The sequence below is a fragment of the Triticum aestivum genome, chromosome 5D (assembly GCF_018294505.1).
Source record: "Triticum aestivum cultivar Chinese Spring chromosome 5D, IWGSC CS RefSeq v2.1, whole genome shotgun sequence".
Classification (NCBI taxonomy): domain Eukaryota; kingdom Viridiplantae; phylum Streptophyta; class Magnoliopsida; order Poales; family Poaceae; genus Triticum; species Triticum aestivum.
Genome location: NC_057808.1, coordinates 129,374,166 through 129,395,994, shown reverse-complemented (window position 1 = coordinate 129,395,994; position 21,829 = coordinate 129,374,166).

The following is a 21,829-nucleotide window of genomic DNA, read 5'->3' as shown; positions in this document are numbered from 1 at the left end:
TGGATGAACAGTTCCCGGTGGGGGTGGATGAACAGGACCCCTGGTGTTGCCTCTGGATGAACAGGACCTCGATCGATCGAGCCGGTTGGGGCTGGATGAACAGGACCCCATGGAGGGCTGGATGAACAGGACCACCCCGTGGAGGGCTGGATGAACAGTAGACGGTGGAGGGCTGGATGAACAGTAGCCGTGGAGGGGTGGTTGAACAGGATCCCATGGAGAGGGCTGGTTGAACAGTAGCCGGTGGAGTAGCGCGCGGTGGAGGCTGGATGAACAGGAGCCCGTGGATGAACAGTCGCAAGTGGAGGCTGGAGGAGGTCGACGGTGGATGAACAGTAGCCCGTGGAGGCTGGAGGGGGTCGATGGTGGAGATGAACAGTATATCATGGAGTCCCGTTTTGCGGTACGCCGCACCCCTCCCGATCAACAGGACCCCCGTTTAGACCGTAGGAGGTCCGTTTCCTCCGTTTTGCGGTACGCCAGACCCCTCCCGATGAACATGATCCCGTTTCGAACGTGGCCGGTCGAACACAAGGCAGTTTCCTCCGTTCTGCGGTACGCCAGGCCTCGTTTCCATCGGCTGTTCCGTCCAAGCCGGTTGGCTCCCATGTGTTCCGTTGCCTCCCGAAGAACACGACGCATTTCGTTGCCTCGCCATGAACACGACGACAACGCAGTTTCTCGTTCCGAACCAGCCATGTACACGAGCCGTGGCCGTACGTATGCGCGAGTAGGCGTTCGAGACCCCGCCCGTATGTACGTATGTGGCTGTATTTTCTTTCTTGCCCACTAGCCGTTGTACATACGTGTACATGCTACATGCGCGCCTCTACTACGACACGTGCGCGCTCTACATCGACCAGTATGTACGTACATGTTCGCGACCAGAATGACAATGCTACGTATGCTTCGACCAGGTGGGTCCCGACTATCAGGCACTTCCTTGCGTGCGAAGATATAGCTGGTGGGTCCCAGCAGTCAGGGGGGCGAATCATTTTTTTGCCCGGGGGCACTTCCTTGCGTGCGAAGATGTAGCTGGTGGGTCCCAGCAGTCAGGGGGGAAACTTTTTTTCGCGAAATACGGTGGCCCGTGCGGTGGGTCCCTTCTGTCAGGTGGAGGAATAATTATTTTGCGCGTAATAAGAGGCACTTCCTTGCGGCCGCCGTGGACCCAGCTGTCAGCCTCTCCACGTACAGTACTCTTCCGATGGAAGTTGTTCCTTGACCACGCCGCGCCGAGAGCACCAGGGCGGTGGACGACAGCGAGGCCTAGGAAGGGGACGACGCGGAGCCGGGGAAGACGCGGCAGTGGAAGCCCGCGCAGAGAGGAGTGCGAGGGTTCACTATTTCGGCTGCGGTGTGAGGCTACTGTCACCGTAGAATAACAGGGGGTGTGGGTGAGTAGAGGGATGGCCTGGCCAACGGTGGGAGTAGTAGGGGCGGTGAGGCCTCCGCGGCATCACAGCCGGCCACGGGAGGCAGGAGCACGCGGCACGACCGGCGCTGGTTTGGGCGGCTGGAGCAAGAAGACCAGAGGTTGAAGAAGCACTATGGCCGTTGGATGGACATCGTACAGTCACTGGAGCTAGAATCGTTCATATTGACTAAGTTGACAAAGCCCTCCGTCCCCGTCAACTTAGTAGGCCCACAAGTCAGCCTCCCACCAAGGTGGGTCCCAGCTAGCAGGGGGAGTATTCATTTTTTCTGCGTAATAAGGAGGCACTTCCGGTGGGTCCGAGCTGACAGCGGGGGGAACGTTTTTTGTTTCACGAAATACGGTGACCCATCCGGTGGGTCCCAGCAGTCAGGGGAACGTTTTTTTCGCAAAATATGGTGGCCCGTCCGTGGGTCCCTGCTGTTAGGTGGAGGAATCATTATTTTCCGCGTAATAAGGAGGCACTTCCTTGCTGCGGCCGTGGACCCAGCTGTCAGCCTCTCCATGTACAGTACACTTCAGATGGAAGTCGTTCCTTGACCACATTGACCACGTCACATTCCGTTGCATGCATGTGTCCATGGGCGTGGTGCGTCCCCACTGTCAGCCTCTCACGTACAGTCATCTTCCGATGACTCTCGGTTGTTGACCATGTTGACCACACCGTGTCGAGCGCACCAAAGGCCGGTGGACGACGGTGAGGCCCCAGACTAGAACGACCCGGAGATGGGGAAGATGGGGCAGTGGAGTCGCAGATGGAGAGGAGTGGGAAACTTGACTGGTTTGGGTGCGCGGCAGCACAGCCACGGTGCCACCCACGGGAGACAGGAGCAAGAACAGAGGTTGAAGAAGGAGCACGGCTGTTGGATTAATATCCAACGGTCCAGCTACTAGAATCATTTGTTGATTAAGTTGACAAAGCCCTACGTACACGTCCGCTTAGTAGGCCCATAAGTCAACCACCAAATCTGACGGGTCCTAGCTGTCAACGGGAGGAATAATTTTTTTGCATAACAAGGAGGCACTTCCTTTGGTGCGAAGATACAGCCGGTGGGTCCCAGCTGTCAGGTGGAGGAAACATTTTTTTCAGCTTAATAAGGAGGAACTTTCCTTGCGTGCGACCATGGACCTCCTGGGTCCCAGCCGTCAGGCTCTCCACGTACAGTCCTCTTCCGATGACTCTCATTTGTTGACCACGCCGCACCGAGCACAGCGAGGCGGTGGACGACGGCGAGGCCCCGGACGGGAACGACTCGGAGCTGGGAAGACGCGGCAGTGGAGTCGCAGATTGAGTGGAGGAGAAGGGTTATAACTGGTTCTGGTCTGGCGTGGGGCTGCAGTCGGTGGAGAATAACAGGAGGTGTGGAGGGGTCGAGGGATAGCCTGGCTGGCGGTGGGGTAGCGCTTCGCAGCGATGCGTGCTAAGCAGAGCCGCTAGCCGCCGGAGGCCGGACTAGGCGGTCCCGGCGATGCTGGAGGAAGAAGACGAGAGATTGAAGGTGCATGCCAACCAAGTTGACAATGCCCTGCATAGGCTTCGACCTATTGGCCCACATGTCAGCCCGCAAAAATGTGGCATATATTTAACCCATGTTTTCTAGAATGTACAGTCCATTTGCTAGGCTGGGTGATAAAATAATTTTGTGTCAATGCGGCCCATTTATATTATCTACGAAATCCCAGCCCATTTGCACTTCCTTCAAATACACGAATTAGCTGGGCTCGTTATATATATAATGTTATGTTAGAAGGAGCAATTAATATCACAAATAAACCGGAGAGGCACATTTTTTATATACATAATTAACAAATTAGCGAGTTATTGCTCAAAATAAAAATGAGCGCATTATTATTACATTGGTCCTTAAAATCTTCGCAAGCTTTTGTACGCAATCACCAGGATTTTCCTTGCCTGTGAGTAAAAAAAAAACCAGGATTTTTTTGCCAACTTCTGTTAAACATTTACTTTTATAAGTTAATAACACGTGGGATGTTTTTATAGTGTATATATAAGTCTCTATAAAATATACGATAATAGTAATAATATAAATATATATAATGTGGTTAAAAAAATATACCGGGCTGCCGATCTTTAAGAAAAAGCCCATAGGCCGGTATGGACCTCAAAAAATAAGTTGAAACCACTGTCACCATATGTCGTGGGCTACACATGTTAAAATACAAAACCCAATGATACCAGATCCCCGAGCGAACTGGATTAAAGAGGGGGCCGGCGGCACGACTGAAGAAGCACATGAAGAGCGATTTTTTTCTTCAGTGGATGGCTCTCGATGGTGTTTTTTTACTTGCCTCTGCACCATACAACTTGTATTTTTAGCCTCCCAGTCCATGGTGGACCAGCAGCCCATTTGCTGGGCGGGCCAACCTACAGAAACCAGCACTCGATTTTTCATCAAGCCACAAAAACAATGCAGTACTATGTTTGTTTTGAGGCCGAAAACATTACGGCAGGGGTTGAGCGGGGGAGAGGGCAAGACAGAGCAAAAAGATTAAAAAGAGCTAATGCGCCGTTGCTACCCTAACAAAGCAGGTGCAATTCTTCTCGGGAAGAAGGTGTGCTGTTGACACCCACACGTCACATACCCCACAGTAGGCATACTAACAAGTTCACACACAAGCACAATAGAAAAGGTAAACATTCGTATCAAACTCGGGTTCACAGGACACGTTCATATTCATAGCCAACATTCACTATCAACAACTCAAAAGATTCATATATACACAAGTTCAGCATGTCTATGGATCCAAATGATTGATCGATCACACAACAATATTCATAGATAATTCACAAAAAGATTCAGATATACACATGTTCAGTATGTTTATGCATCCAAATGATTGAGATCACAACCAATATGATCCATGGACGAACTTTAATTACCTAGGGTACAGACTGGTAAATGGTGTTCAGTCGGAGGTACTTCTTGCTAAAATTAATGCTTGTACGAGTAAACTTTCGAGTACATAAGAGGCAGCACAGACAATCTGAACTTTGCTTGTAGGTTTATCCTCAAATAGTGGCCTCGTGCTAAGGGAGGTTTGAGCAACTTGGCCACTACTTTCATCCAGCTAGTTTACTGGCTCATCTTGGTCCTGTAGCTCGCCAAAATTCTACATTGTAGACTGGTAAATAGTGTTCAGTCGGAGGTACTTCTTGCTAAAATTAATGCTTGTACGAGTAAAATTTCGAGTACATAAGAGGCAGCACAGACAATCTGAACTTTGCTTGTAGGTTTATCCTCAAATAGTGACCTCGTGCGAGGGAGGTTTGAGCAACTTGGCCACTACTTTCATCCAACTAGTTTACTGGCTCATCTTGGTCCTGTAGCTCGCCAAAATTCTACATTGCAGACGAGAAAATGAACTGCCCAAATTTTTTGTGCAGTTCAACTGAAATGGAGCATCCCTGGCGTGCAGACTAATTAAGTGCCAGATGAATATACACGTCAACCAACTTGTCTGGAATCTTTAGACTCCATGCCATACAGTTCGCTACCATATGTGCCGATAACCAAAAGGCACAAGTTGGGACCAAAGACTGGACTGCGTTTTTCTGGGCTATGCGCCAAGCAATATTTTTGGCGTTCACTCTCCTAATACTTGGAGTTTGACAATTGGTTGACGCCGGTTGATACTCGAATGAATATAGGCACTTCTTCTTGTCAACATCGATGCTTGTCTGAGTGAACTTTGGAGTACATAGCAGCAGCATAAGTACCTGTCCATCTGATCTTTTTGTGCAGTTCTACTGAAATCACCCGATGTAATGATTTGCCTGCGAGTTCAGGCCCAAGTTACTCCTTTATGAAATCGGCAAACAATAGCACAATACCAAATTACCAATACATATGACAAGCACAATAATCAGGATAAAGACCAGTACCAACCTGTGTGAGGTAGCATATCAATTACTATTTCCTTTGACTGGAAGCCGAGATAAGCCAAGCGACTGACAGCAAAGGAAGAATGCAAGCCGAGATTAGCGACTAACAGGAAAGGAAGGAAGCTATCGAGGCAATGAAGCACCCAAAGTTTTTGCGCAGTTCCACCAAAATCGAGCATCCGTGTTGGCACATATATTGAGAGAGTGAGATTACTGTAATAGTGGGACTAGTTGATGAAACATACACTAACAAATAGAAGCACCCTCATTATCTTAATGGGTAAAGTTAGCATTCCCTCCCTGCTCCACCACATGATTCACCTCCATAGACAAACATACACACGTACATGATTCAGCATAGGGTGCTACTAAAGATTTGTTTAACTCCGACAGGAAAATTAGGCAGCAATAAATTAGTGGTACTTAAGTACTCCTAATTAATTAAGTGATACAGCAGAAGTGGAAGGGCTCCCTGGAGGATCGTCTCACATGTAAGGTAGTCGTTGTCGGAGCCCTTCAATGGCCTCGACCGAGGCCTCTAGATTCAGCAAGATCTCCTTGGCACTATTTACTCTTCTTCTTCCTCTTCATGCTCTGTTTCTCATTCTCCTCACGAGTTGGTGAAACCAAGTACATGATTGGCCTTCTATTTCAGAATTAGTTTTGTCAGTGAGGGAGTACAAGTGTACTAGTAAAAAATAGCATTATTTTCTCATGGCAGTAGCAAAATAGAGATGAACACATGCATTAAATATCATTCTTACCTAAAGGAAGGTTATGGTGCCAATATGGATGATGAGGATTGGAACACAGATCTCCCTTTGTGCAGTTCCACCGAAATGAACCAACTGTTCCATTCTAACATCCAGTTAAACAACACAAAAGTCACTTCTTTCTTTTAAGAAGAGTTTTGTGCAGTGCACCAAAAGGTCACAACAGCAACCAGGTGAAATGGATATCCCTGTTTGCACAAAAAGCTACAGAGGAAACAGTCAGAGTCTCAAACAATTACAGGCAAAAACATTTAGCTAACCTTGTCATGGCTTATAACAGTGGCATGGCTTCATTTTTACCAGGGGCATTAGATTAAGAACAGCTAAATATTTGGTATAAGGGCATGTGACAGTGGGTGCACCAGCAGTCTAGCACCATGTACCTAAACAGGGGCATAAAGTGGTGATTCATAGTTTGTTGCCCTGAGAAACAAACATCCAAGAAACATATTTGGGATGGTCCCATTTTTGTTCACTCTAGCCACCTACTCCTATGTGTGGATAGCAAATCTAGTCATGGTCATACCACTGTGTACAGCGTTACCCATATATTTCCCATTTCGACCAAGAGACCGGTTGGATGACCAGTCTGTACTACTTTCACCCCCTTTCCTTCCTGTTTGTACCAAGTCCGATGTACTACATACTAAATTCCCCCACCCCCACTTTATTTCTTGTTTGAACCAAGTACAAGATTCGACTCCATGAAGTAGGTTTACCTCTAACAATAGGAAAAAATAGGTGACGTTCGACCATCCGATCGAGAGGGGCTGAGAGGTAGAAAATGATGCACATGCAGTGACGTAGCGAGCTGGGGAAGTAGAGCTAAGGCGGTTTTGAAGGAAGATATACCTGAAGGTCGTCGGGATGTGGGTAGGTGGGCGGCGGGAGACCGGATCCGCCCACACTAGGGCAACAACGAAGGGATCGGAGGACCTCCCGCATCGGCGCTCGGCCAGAGATAATGGTGCGGCTGGCAGTGGGTCTCCTCCCTCGCTGTCGACGACGGCCTAAATGCTGCCCCTCCTCCCCTTCACCGGCGGAGGGGGATACGTCCGGATCTGTAACCAGTGGTGAGGATAGAAAGACAATGTTATTTGAAGGGAGAAAGACAGCGTTACCACCCCTATCTTGTTTAGATCTGGAGAGGATGAGAGTGTGTGAATAGAGCAACCCTAGCAAGCAAGCGCGGAGGCTCCGGCCTATATATACGTAGTGGGGTAGTTTTCCTTTTTCACTCCATCAAAACAATCGTTTAAAATTGTGTACTACGTGCCAGGTCGCCGTTTTTTAGTTGTTGATTATTTTTTGAGATAGCTACCCGCTTGTTCCAAGTGGTGTTACGGTGTGCCAGGTCGCTCTTTGTATCGTTCAAGTCTGGTACAAGTCCCTCCATTAAATGAACAACCACCCCCTCGTAAAAATTGTGAACAAGCCCACGGCTAAAATTATCGGAAACATGGGTTGCCCCAACATGCATTATTATTTATATTTTCTACTCCCTCCGTTCCTAAATATAAGTCTTTTTTATTAGCCACACCTAAGACAAGAATTTTTTATTAGAAGTGAACCCCACATGTCATAGACACAAAAAGTGTGGCAAGATTCCCTTAGGCAAGCCAAAGTGTGTCTAACAATTTGAGAAACTCAAGTTAGGCAACTGTGGGAAAAATAATGTGGCAACATAAGACAAACATAGTCACAATCCAAACAGCCCCCTAATTTTTTGTGACATGCACGAAAATTTGGTTAGTTAAATTTATAGTCAAAATTTGGCAAGGAGCATCAAATCAACACATGCAAGTATCAAAAGGAAAGTCACGTCATGCATGCATGCGTTGTACTCCCTCCGTTTCCAAATATAAGTCTTTTTAGAGATTGCAACAAGTGACTACATACGAAGCAAAATATGTCTACATACATCCGTATGTAGTGGTCCATTTGAAATGTGTAAAAAGACTTATATCAAGTGCAGTGCTTTGATGTGTCGCGTCAACTCGTACAAGACCGAGAAGTTTGATTACTACAATGCCCTCTCCCTCACGGACTGAGCTCCGGTGCCTTAATTGCACCTACCTTTGGCCGCATGACAGGTGGGCCAACCACCTGTTGGGCCCACCTGTCATAGACGCAAAGGCAGGAGCAGTAAGTCAATGAAGCTGCGTCCCTCCCTCGCGCATGAGCGTGGTGGCTGGCAGGACTAGTAGGAGCTTTCACTAGACGCTTCTTGACGGCGGCGAACTTGCGGATGGAGTTGACCATCATGTCGTCCATGCGAGAGGCGAAGCCGGCGTCGGCGAGGGCTACGACGCCGGCGGTCGCCAGCACCGTCTGGAAACGCTGCACGGTGCGAGGCCGCAGGCCGGCGCCTTGGATGATTTGGCACAGCCGACTGCCGCTCGCGACCATCGCCTCCATAGGTGCTTTTGGCTTCTAGTCACTTGGTCTTGGATTGGAGTGAGCAGTGTTGCGCAGAGACTAAGGAGTAGATGGATTGGAGTGGTGGGACGCCTTTATATGAGAATCCAAACTCTGTTGCATTCACATCGTGTTGGCTCTATTCTGCTTCTCCAATTAATTCCCTCTGCATGTAGAGTAATTTGAGGATGCATCATTGACCGTTCAACGTCTGGGGAACCGCTACCCTCTCCCTCCTTGGCATTCAAGCACCTATGGAGGCGACTACCGCTCGCGTCTATCGCGTGTCAGGAGACGTTCCCGTCGACGACGAGGTGCCTATGGTGACTTCGTAAATTTCAAGATGATAGTACTAGTATACTCAATATTGTGCACCGCGATCAAGGCTGAGAGGAAAATGAGTGAACTACGTATTTATTTACGGTATAGATTCACTGATGTTGCTCCATATGTACTCCGTCTCGGTGTAGTCTAGTCACTTGTTGAAATCTCTAGAAAGGAAAATACTCCTTTCTGGTTTACACGGCTATACTAGCAAGTACTACAATAGTGGGCTCACATAGTAATTTTGTCTCATGCAAGAGCCTGGCTATATGCGTGCTCCAAGGTTCGCAATTGCTATGTTCGGGTTGCACTTGGCTCTTCGCCTCTTCAAGAAGACGAACAATGATGTTACTACTACTGCTTCTACAGTATCGAATCAACTGTTGCATGTCCGTCCACCGCGAGCGGGAGGGATAGCTTGTTGTAGTACTATAAGCAAAAGCATGTCCTCGTCTGCGAGCCACCGCGCACATGGGCGAGGGAAAGGCGTGTAGTAGTAAAATCAAGCTTCTCCTCATTGTACGAGTTGACGCGACACATCATAGCACTGGCCCCACATGGTTGCCTCTAAACTTGGCTGAAAGACCCACAGTGTACAATACTCCATTTGCTGCAACCTCTAACATTTACCCCACCACAAATTAAAATATATATTCCTATCTTGACCAGATGAGCATGCAAACTAGAATCACCAGGATGACAGGTAGGGCCAGAAGATTATTTTAATCAAAAAAATATAGCATGGAGCTGACCCCAACGATTTTAAGCTTATAGGCACGGTACACGCTATCCTAGACTACTCTACACATGAAACTGCCACACAAGCGTCTGGGCTGCGCTTGGCTCTTCGCCTCTTCGGGAAGTCGAACAATGATGGAGTACTACTGCAGTGGAGGAGTATTACAGTATGCTTTTGGCCATCTGACACCGATTGAACTGCTGCATGTCCACCGTGTACGGGAGGGAGAGCGTGTAGCGAACGAAAGCTTCTCCTAGTCCTGCCAGCCACCACGCTCATGGGCGAGGGAGGGACGCAACTTCATTGACTTACTTCTCCTGCCTTTGCATCCATGACAGATGGGCCCAATAGGTTGGTGGCCCACCTATCATGCAGCCAAAGGGAGGTGCGGTTAAGGCGAAAGGGCGTTGTAGTAATCAAACTTCTCGGTCTTGTACGAGTTGACGCGACACATCAAAGCACTGCACTCGATATATTTCAATAATTTGCATTTATCGATGCATTAATTACAACGCATGTATGCATGTCGTGACTCTCCTTTTGATACTTGCATGTGTTGATTTAATGCACCTTGAAGTAGTATGAATATGTGACGGTAAAGCTTTGTAATGCCCTGGCCCTAATAAAGCGAGAGATGGTTGTGCATGAGGAGGGCGAGATCATGCAGACGGAACAGGACCCGACGATGGAGCTCTCTATGGTCTCAATGGACCTCACCTTGCTCCACTGCCCCTTGTGCCTCCTCCCCTTGAAGCCTCCAGTGTATGAGGTTCGAATACACCTCGTCCGTTCAGCTAATCGAGCAAGGTGCAGGTTTCTTGATTGATGTGTTGTTCGATTGATTTGCGCAGTGCAAGGGAGGCACCTGGCTTGCGCGGACTGCCGCGTCGAGCCCCCGGGAACCAGCGGCAGTGCCAGAAGTGCGAGCGCGGCGGTGGCTTTGACGTCCGGAACACGGCAGTGGACGCCGTCCTCTCCTCGATGAGGGTGGAGTGCCCGCACGAAGGCCGTGGGCTCGACGTCACTTACCATAAGCTCGCCGATCACCAGAGTGTGTGTCTGCTCGCGCCCTGCAAATGCCACGTGCCCGTCTGCGGCTACGAAGGCCCGCCGCCGGTGCTCTCCAGCTTCAAGTGCCACTGTTGGAGCCACGGCTCTTGCTGTTCGCGGAGGAGGACGGCCGCGCGTTTTTCTTGGTCGGCGGCGTGCTCGACATCGGTGCGCCTATCACCGTGTCGGTCGTCTGCATCAGAGCGGGGGCATCCCCACTGCCGCACTACGTGGCCAAGCTGTGGGCGAACGGCCCGCTGGGGGAGCCCAAAGGCAGGACCGATGCCGTCAAGGTGGAAATGGAGGTGACAAGCAACAGGGATCCCGGCGACGTCGCCGTGCAGGAGCTGACCTTCTTCACAGTTCCGCCCAAGCTGCTGGCCGGGGCTAAGCTGGTGTCCCTCCACATTCAGATTGACAAGCTCACGTCCTAAATGATTCTACAGTGCCTTCTGTTTATCTTAGTAATATGCTAATATAGGGGTTAGCTCGGTCTACTTTAGCTTAAGAGATGGTGGGTTTTGGTGGCGATGCAGCAATTACCTCAACATCAGATCAGCAGTGAAAGTAATTTCGAACAGTCGAATGGATATTTTGTGTCTGTTAGATATAAAGATCCTTTGGGTAAGAAGTAACAGCTTATATGCTTTTTTTTCGAAACGGAACAGCGGTACTAGTATAATTTTGTTGACATGCACTAATATTTTCGAAACGGACGTCGGGCTGTAGCTAGAAGGGCGGTTGAGACGCGGTATCGGCCCATACCGCGGTGACCCCCGATTGGGACGCACCGACTGTGGATTTTCTCCCTCGCCGATGTCGACCGCGTCTACGTAGAACATTGTTCCCTTCCCCCAGCCGCGGGATCGGGCCGGATATGTGACCAGCGGTGTGGCCACCGTCGTTCTATGCTTGTGAAGAGAGCAACCCAAGCAAGCAGGCTTGTAGCTTAGGCTCCTGCTAGTGTATATATAGTGGTTTTCTTTTTCTCTCCATATCAACCATTTTATATCTGCGTACGAGTCATTGAAGAGTGAAATGATGGTTGCTTCTTCCGACTAACTTACTGTGTGATTTGACTGCTCCTTTAGTGGCCCCTACACGTACTCCCCCTACGTGTATGCAACAGTCACACGTACACATGGACGCAAAAACGCGCGCGACGCCCTAATGCATGCATGTCCGAGCACACGACGGAACACACACGGTCACGCTCAAGTGCTCAACCTACACGTGCATGCACACACATACTCAGCCAGGGTGAGCTAGTGACCATATAAACACCGGAAAATGTATATATTGAGCGCAATGAGCGTATTATGAAGTCCACTGACCGTATTTTTACAAATATACAGTGACAGACAGTGTATTTATCTCGTTTGTAATTAAGCCATATTAACCGGAGAGGAGGCAGTATGGACTAGCATTACTTTGATGTGTCCCATCAACTTGCCGAACAAGGAGAAGCTTGCAGGACGGGAGAAGCTTGCGCGCGGTGGCTCGCAGGACAAGGAGAAACTTTTGACTAATGCAAGCTCTCCTTCGCTCAGGCGGTGGACGTGCAACAGTTAATTCGGTGTCAGATTGCCAGAAGCATACACTATACTAGTACTATTATTGTTCCACTTCCCGAAGAGGCGAACAGACAAGCGCAAACTTTACTAGTACAAGTACTACTACTATAGAGGTATGTATACTAGTACTAGGAACCGGATGGAGGAGCGTCTGCACTCTTATTATATTTTTAAAATGTGATAAAGCAATCTTCAACACATTTGGTTCTCTTCGAGGGTTCTCGCATGTGATAATGGAAGTTGATTGCATGGAATACTCGCCACAATTCTCGCTTAATTCTGGCTCATATCCTGTTACAAATAGGAGTGCTCGGTAATATTTCCTCTTTTTTTGTTATTCAGCATGTAAACAGGTCAGCAAACCTTGCGGCGCATCTTTGTGCAAACCGTGCTTGCTGCACTTTGAATGTGGCCGAGAGCTGCCTTGATGAAACACCTCGCTTCCTACTTCTTTTTTTGCGGGGTAGCTCACTTCCTAGTGCCCAGTGTCTTGGCTGATCATCCTAAGAATGCTTATATATGAATAAAGCTCTCTCATTTACCTGCAAAAAACATTAAGCCATATTAACCTGAAAGGAGGGAGTATGGACTAACACTACTTGTTGGTGTGTCCCATCAACTCACAGAACGAGGAGAAGCTTGCAGGACAAGGTGAAGCTCGCTTATGCCTTTTGACTAATGCAACGTACCCTCGCCCAGGCGGTGGACATGCATCAGTTCATTCGGTGTCAGATTGCCAGAGGCATACACTGTAGTACCGAACATGCGGAGTACCATCATTGTTCGACTTCACGAAGAGGCGAAGAGCCAAGCGCAAGGTTTAGTAGTACGAGTAGTACTACTACTAGAACCGCATGGTGGATCCTCTGTACTCTTTTTTTAATCTCTGATAAAGTACACATTTATTCCGGAGAAGGGCAGAAAACGGCAGCCCAACATGTAATGATGATATCGATCAACCATGCTCGAATATATCTTGGCCTCCGTGCGAGCCCGTCTGTGTGTTCTCGCTCCTCGTCTCTCTCAAGGAACGGCGGGTTGGCCATTTTGCCGTCAATTGAGATCGGTTTGCTCACACTCCGGTCCGACATGTCAGTGATATGCCAAGAGGAGGTGCGTTGTCCGACTGGCCATACGTGTACTTTGTTTTGCACCTTCATACTAATCCTCCCTCCGTCACAGTTTACAGTGCGCGCTTCATTATGATGCATTTCTCTCAATGCATTTCCACCACCAGAGAGACTTTAGACGTGTTTGGTTTAATGCTCAATTAACTAGGGCGTGGTAACCGCAATCAAGTCCACAATTTTTCTCTCGATGTAGTACTACGGAGTGGAGTAAGTGCATTCATGTGTGTACCCGGGGTGGAAGCACTGCATGCATGTGTGTACACATTATTTCCTCTAGTAATAGACACCGTGCTATAAGTACCAATGCTATTTTTCAGGCCGATCGCTAGTCGCCTTGGTCCCAGACATTTTTTCTTTTTCTGAAGCGCGCTCTATAAATAGTGACGGATGGAGTAGTATGAGCGGATTCAAAGAAGAGCGTATTGATGGTTGCTTCTTCCGAGCAACTTACAGTGGGAAAAGGTGGGGCTTATGATTTGACTGCTCATTACTCACTATTAATGCGGCACAACGACCGGTCTGAGTCTCCCATGCGGCTGTGCACTACCCCCTCGGTTCTTAAATATACTCCAGAGTATTTGTCTTTCTAGAGATTTCAACGAGTGACTACTCAAATATTTGTCTTTTTAGAGATTCAAATGGACTACTACATACGGATGTATATAGACATATTTTAGAGTGTAGATTCACTCATTTTGCTCCGTATGTAGTCACTTGTTGAAATCTCTAGAAAGACAAATATGTAGGAACGGAGGGAGTACACATACGAAGAAAAATGAGTGAATCTACACTCTAAAATATGCCCATTTGAAATTTGTAAAAAGACAAATATTGTTGATGACAGTTGCGACGACAAAAAAAGAGCATATTCCTTGTCCTAAGGGAAGATAACAACACGGTTGTGTTTATCTAAAACGGTGTGAGGACGAGATTGCAATATGGAAAGTATGCCGGACGAGCTACGTTTTGGGCAAAGAACTATGGAAGATCCACATGCAGCGACGTGGGAAGACGGGCAGTGGAGCAAGGCCAGAGGGGATACCCTGGAGGTCGTCGGGATGTAACTAGGTGAGCGGCAGCGGGCGGAATCTGCCCATACTGCGGCAACGAGCAGGTGGCGTAGGCCGTACCGTGCCGGAGCTTGGTCAGCGAGAATGGCGTGTACCGCGGATGGGGACGTGCAGCCTCGGTGCCGTCGAACGAAGAAACGATGCACGTCCTCCCTTTCCACCGGCGGATGGGATGCACCCGGATCGGTGACCAACGGTGTGAGAGAGAGAGGCCACCACAGCCTTGTGTGAGATACTCTGAAGAGAGACAAACCAGGCAGGCATGCTCCATTGTATATAGTGGAGCGGACTACCTTTTTCTTCATAAAAATCATTTTATATTCTGTGTACGTGCCGTTGAGCAATATAACTTTATTTAAAAATAATGCGCCAACGCATCAAGTCGAACTTTGTTTCGTGCACGCGTGGTACACGACCTCCGTAGGTAAACAACCGCTACACGCATTCAAATTAGCACGTGGGCTGCCATTTCGTACAGAGATGAGCTCCACCGTGTACCCGCGCGGGTGTGGTTGGGCACGAAGCGTGAGTACGTGCACGGTGCACCTATTCTCTTCTTGTATACGTACACCACCTATGTGGGGTTGTGTGAGAGAGATACAAACATAGAGAGATATAGTGTGTGGGTTCGTGAGAGTTTTTTTGGGTGGGGGGGTGGTCAATCAAAAAATGTAACATATGCAATGTGTGTGAAATAGAGTCCTGGATATATGATATATATAGAGGGGGCGATCCATGAGAAGAGAGTGGAGGTATCATCGACTTGAGGTGTCCATAGAATCGGAGAGAGGGATGATGATGTGTGTGTGTGCGCGCGCGCGGTTGATAAAGAGTGCCATCGAATTTGTGTGTGCCCACGTCAAAGATATAGAGTGGCTGGCCTACTAGAACGAGAGAGGGGACATGTGCAGTTTATCTCTGTGGCATGGATACCTACCTACAACGCTCGAATATCGTTGTGTGGTGGGGGGGGGGAGGGAGGCCTAATTAACTATAGAGGTACAATGGCTGGTATATGTGTGGAGGGGGAGAGAGGCCTACCTCATGTATTAAGGGAGATCGATCTACCTCATGTATTAAGGGAGATCGATCGGCAACCATGCATATGTGTAGGAGAGGAATAAGGTTGGGAGAGAGACAGAGCTAGAGTGTTGGCGGGGGTGGTAGTGGAGTTGCTTCTAAAAAATGGTGGGATAGGGTTGCTAGACAGCCGGAGGGCACGCCTACAGTATCAATAAGAGAGGGGATGGCTGCCTATCTGTGCACGTGCGTGTGAGAGACGGGTCAGGAGGCATGCACGAATGATGAGGGGGGACGATATGGCTGTGGTAAGCAGACATAACTACATAGGAAGATCAAGCGTCCTTTGTCAGAGAAATGAGAGACATAACTTGTGAGGTACGTCGATAGATGGGGGGGGAATAGTTAAAGTCGACCTAGGTATATGTTGGGAGATTGATCGGTATACATGAATGTGTGTGTTAGAAGCAAATGAGGCACGGGGAGAAGGATAGAGAGAGAGAGGGATGCATCTAGGAGGTGGTGCGAGAGTCATACTATATCGAGGGGGAAGTTGTGTGCGAGTACAAGATCGATGAAAAGAGTGGTGGGAGTGAGGCATGGACGGTGATAAGAGAAGAGGGGAAGCTTGTGTTTGTGCTAGGCACACCTGGCTAGAGAGGCATATCGATCGATGTGTGCCGTAAAGAAGGAGCTGGGGGGCCTACACACACCGTGGGTGAACGACCTAAAGTGAAAAGACGAATTTGCGCGATGGAGCTAGAGAATGCTGAGGGAGGGTGAGAGGGATGCAGGCGTGTGCATGCATGAGAGAAAGTTAGCGCTAGCTAGATACAAAGATAAGAGGATTGTGTGGGTGTAAAAGACGAATAGAGATCATACTTCATTATAAAAAGAGAATTCGGATATTTGAAGAATTTATCATAGTGTTTTAAACCGACGCATGTGTGAATATATATAACGGTGATACACATGGTGTGGTTATGAACATGTTATACTACATATAATATATTTTATCTCTACTCTTATAAAAAACGGAGTTGTTGATGATGCTGTGTCTGCCATCCTGCAATATAGGCCGTCCGATTTATATCTGACGGATAGGAAGGAAACTATGGCAATTTTGAAAAAAGATACCCACACCCCTCTCCATATTTGCAAATTAGGCCTCCTCTTGATCATGTTAATGTTTTGTGGAACGCATGGGCATATTGCTAGTACTACATATAATATATAGAACATTGATCATAATTTGGGCTAATGTGTGGCTTTTGCAGCTCGGGTCTAAATACTTGTCATAATGTAGGGGGCGGGGCACTATACTATGTGTGATAAACACAGTGTACACGTATGGAACATGGTTTAGATTATGAATATATAGTTAGTACATCAAATGTACTATTATTTGGAATCAACATCAAGTGTATTCAAAAAATAGAATTCGAGTTCATGTAGTACACATAGTTCATATCTATCTCTATAGTAATCATGTGGTGTGTTATTAAGGTAATACACGAATGATGGTTGAAGTTGGCAACAATCATGATTGTAGATTCTTATTGAAATAGAGAAACGAATTCAAATTCAGTTTGAATTGCAACAGTAGTATAGACATTTGGAATGCACTAAAATGCTGGTATGAGTAGGTTACATGCATTATACGGCAAGCGAAAAAATTTAATTGGACATAACATGGATTCATACTCGCTCCTTCCATCTATATAGGGCGTAATGCGTTTTTAAGACCGCCTTTGACTATTGACAAGATTAATAGTACATGACATGCACAATGTGAAAATTATATCATTGAAAGAACCTTTCACAGATGAATTTAACGGTGTGCTTTGTGTAAGTTGCATGTCATATATTATTGCTCTAATATTTGGTCAAAGTTAGCATCGAAAAACGCATTAGGCCCTATATAGATGGAAGGAGGAAGTATCTTTGAATAGCATTTTTATAGTAAAACGGGGCAAGACTCTCTCTTTGTGTGGTGTGAATAGTTTCATTTTTTTCGTTTTCTTTTTGGTTGAGGGAAGTGCGAATTGATTTGGTACGTAAAAGTACAACATTACACGTTAGGCTTGTCCCTAAAATTCAACCCGCGCCTTGTTATATCCCGAAAATTCAGATATCGTGCTCCCAAAACTGGCGCCTTCACAACCCGCGCCTTACTATCTCGAAATTACAACGCGCGCGAAAACTCCCTCCAGCTGCCAAATCCCGACACGCGAAATCCCCCTTCTAACCCTGAGCCGAAAGGGCTGCTAGTTCAAATCGGTGGGGGGTACTTTTGTAACACACCCTACATTTTGGACAAGCGCGTCCCTAAGTCATGGTTCACCCCCTCCCAGCGCCTCCTTTTTGCCATTCGAAATCACAGGCCGCCATAACCTCTCCGCTCCAGCCGCGAAACCCCACCCTCCTCCGTCCGCCACCTCACCGCTGCCCAGTCGGAGCCTCTTCCCTGACGACGTCGTCCACCGCAACAGCTCGACGTCCCTCGTCCACCTCCCCGAATGAGGATCCGTCGTCCATCTCGTCGCCCCGCCGGTTCAGCCGCCCCGTCCTCCACCTCCAAGGAGCTGCTCCGACGATCGCCTCGTCTATCGCGGCTGCTCCATCCCCACAACGCCGCCTTAACCTGCTCCACCGGAACCGCATCATCCTCACCGACTCCTCGGACGAAGCCGAGGCCTACTCGGCGCCACCAAAGATGTTGTACACTCATCGCATCGCACCTTCTCCTTAGCTCGACCTCCCGGTGCCGACGGTGCTCCATCCCGCACCCCCATGGAGCAACTACCTTGAAACCGGCGCCGTGGGCGACATCTCCATGGCGGCTCTCCCCCAGTGTGAGGCCCCTTCGGCGGCGGCGTCCATACCAGCCGGATCTGCTGCTACTGCTCCGCCTCTCGCTCGCCCAGCTGCTGCTGCTCCGGCTCTCGCTCGCCCAGCTGCTGCTGCTCCGGCTCTCGCTCACTCGCTCGCGCTACTGCTGCTGCTCTCCCCCTCGTCGTGCTGCTGCTCTGCTCCGATTTAGCTACACTTTAGTCGACTGAATCGACTTTTGGGTCAGTCGATTTTCAGGGGGTGGGGGGCTCGCCAGAGTTAAGGAAGAACCACCCGCAGCGGGGACGGGGGCTCGCCGGAGAGGTACCCCACTATCTATCTTAGGGTTCAGGGTGGGGGCGGGGGCCTATAGGGCTGGCCGGGGCGGCGGTGGGGAGTTATTTTGGGGCGGCGAGGCGGCGCTGGGGCCGGCGGTTCGGCCGGTGGTGGCTGGCAGCTCAGGGGGTGCAGGTTGAAGATGAACTGCAGGCCCTCCCTAAACTACATGTCAAGTGCCTCTCTGCTACCAGTGCGTTCAGTTTCGACAGTAACATTCAGATTCCACGGTAAATTTCAGTTTCGATAGTTAAGTTCAGAGTCAACAGTTTTTACCTCATCTGTTGTAGTCAGGTGGTTTTTGGTGACGTAAATTTTACATCTATTTTACATCATCTATTGGAGATGCTATTAGAATTCCACTTGAGATTGACGATGTATGTCTTGTGCTGCTTCATCCTTGATGTCTTACTGCTCACCAGAGCTGCTCCAACGACAGAACGATCCATCACAACAGAGCAGTGCCCTGGACGCCGTCTACAGATTCCTCAGATCTTCCTCCACACCTCCGACAGCCACCTCTGCCTCAACTGCTTCAGCGACCAACCCAATGATGTTGAGGTCGACACGGCTACGGCAAAGAGGTTGTACACTTGTTGCATCACTTATTACTATACATTCATGTCGATCCATTAGGGCTATTTTGGTTCAACGGAAAAACATAGCAATAGGGGATTTTCCAATGGCACTCTACTATTCAATTATTCATGCATTTTGTTGAAAGGAATGAAGCAAAACATCCACCTGGACCTACTTTTCAAAATCATATGCATGAAAACAAGACCAAGTGCATTAGTGGCAGAATAACATTCTAACTGTACACGCTTTCATATGGTTTAACTTTATTTTGGCCATGCTTCTTTGCATTCCTCTGCTCTTCCAATTCCTGTAAACCAAACACTCAAGTTGACAGAAATCCTGTGTTTACGAATGCTCTGTTTACCATGTGCATTCCTATCCTATTCCGGTGTTTTTCCTATCCCTGCGTTTTTAGAATCATGCAAGCCAAATGAGCCCTTACAGAATTACTTCAGTTACAGGTAGGTGTCGAAGGGAAATTTCTGTGGTTTGTCCTGCTCCTGCCGCGACGTCGTCCACCTCAACTGAGCTGCTCCATCGACAGAAACATCCACCAAACTAGACATCACGACTCCTGCCCGTCTTTCGCCGCCTCAGATCTCCTTACCTGCCGCCGGCACCCACCGCAATGGCAGCACCATCATCGACTCAGCAGATGAACCTGAGGTGTAGACGGGTCCACAAGAGAGGTCGCACTCTTTTGTTTCTGCTTATGTTATGCACTGCTTAAAATTACATGCTACTTTATCGTCCTGTTCACCTCTTGGACTCCAAGTCAGGTCCAAATTAATGTTCAAACTTGAGTTCTAAATTAGTTGTGGGGCACATATCAAGGAAGCAATGAATAGTATCTCTATCTAATATCTGGTTCACCTAGGGTATGCCTATGTTGTTCATCTTGGGTGGGAAACAAATAGTAAAGCAATCATCATCTGTCTTTTTATTAAATTAAAGCAATCATCAGCCTGCTATCATTATTTTTGGATCCATCCACTGGTTGTTACCATCACTCTAAATTTCTGCATGCTCTCCTTACATAATCTCACCATATTTTTTTTCGTATGCATGTCAGATACTGTACCCAATCATGCTGAACATGTAGAGAAAAAGAGAAGAGTTTTGCGCGGCAATACAATGTCATGCAGACATCGCTCCATGGTGGGTTCAATGGCAAACCCTCCCCACCCCTCTCCAGATTGTAATCCAGAGGAAGATATCTGTTCTGAGGCGGATTCAGACACCGCTGACCACTCCTATTTACCCCCCAAGGTGTTTGCTCTACCTTGGCATGATGATGTTAGTCATATCATGCATATGTTGCCTTGCAGTGCCTACTTTTGACATCATATATGTCATCTGCTTAGTTTAGACATGTTCTGTAATGCCACCTGTTTAGTTTCTATATCATACATGGGAATTATGCAGTCTCATGTCTTTTAGCCAGCCATAATATACGTGAAATGTGCAATGCCATCATGTTTAACCAGGCATCATATATTTGAATGATATCTTGCCCATCCTTTTCTTCATTACATTTTCATTTGTCGACAATGTTTGTACATTAAACTACTCTTCCTATGAATCAGCCATTTGTGTGGGAGATTGAAAAATCTGGAGTGAAAACAAGGCCTTCAGAGCAGACAGTGCTACCTGTCGAAGCAGATCTCTTGTTGGGTCCCGATAGCTCCTCAGAGATGGATTCAGAGACAGATGACCAGTCCTATTCCCCCACCGAGGTGTATGCTCTAACTTGGCACGATTATACTGCTCATATCATGCATATGGTGTCTTGCATTGCATAGTTTAGACATCATATACACAATATTCAACACCATGTTCTTAGTTCAGACATCATATCTAATGCCCTCTGTTTAGCATATAAATCACATATGTGAATTAAATGATGTGACGCTGATTACTTAGATAACATGTAGGTGAATTATGTCATGCGATCCTGTTTAGTTATTCATCATATCTTTGAATTATGTTATGCTATGCTATCCAGTTTAGATAGACATCATATATGTGAAATTATGTCATGCTATCCGTTTTAGGTAAACAATATACATCTCAACTATTTCATGCCCTCTTTTTTCCACACTATCTATTGCATCTGTCTCTCATACAATGTCTGTACATTCAACTATGTTTCATGTTTATCAGCCATTTGAATTGGAGCGGGTGATGCCAGCATCTAGCGGACTAAAAACACGGTCTTGAAATAAAACAGTGCTACCTCTTGGTGGAGATAGCACCCCGGTTGTACATGCACGAGAACCAGCCCTACCATACATAACCCAAACTCTCGCAGAGCGTACCCCTACTGCGATGGACAGAGAACCAGCTTCACCCAATCTAATCCCAACCCCAGCAGATAGTAACCCAGTTCCTGTTGACACAACACCATCTCCACCACAGAGCTCCCAAACAAGAGCAGTTAGTAAGGCAGCTCCAGTGCCCAAAGGGCCAGTACTACCACGGCGAACCCCAACTCCACCAGTTAGTACGCCTATTCCTGTGGAGGAAGCACAACCAGCTAGTCGTAGTTTAGCATCTATCGCATTTGATGTTGTTAAATCGTATGTGCGTATCTTCCCATCTTGGAAATATTATACTGAAGATGAAGGAAAATGCCAGTTGCAAGT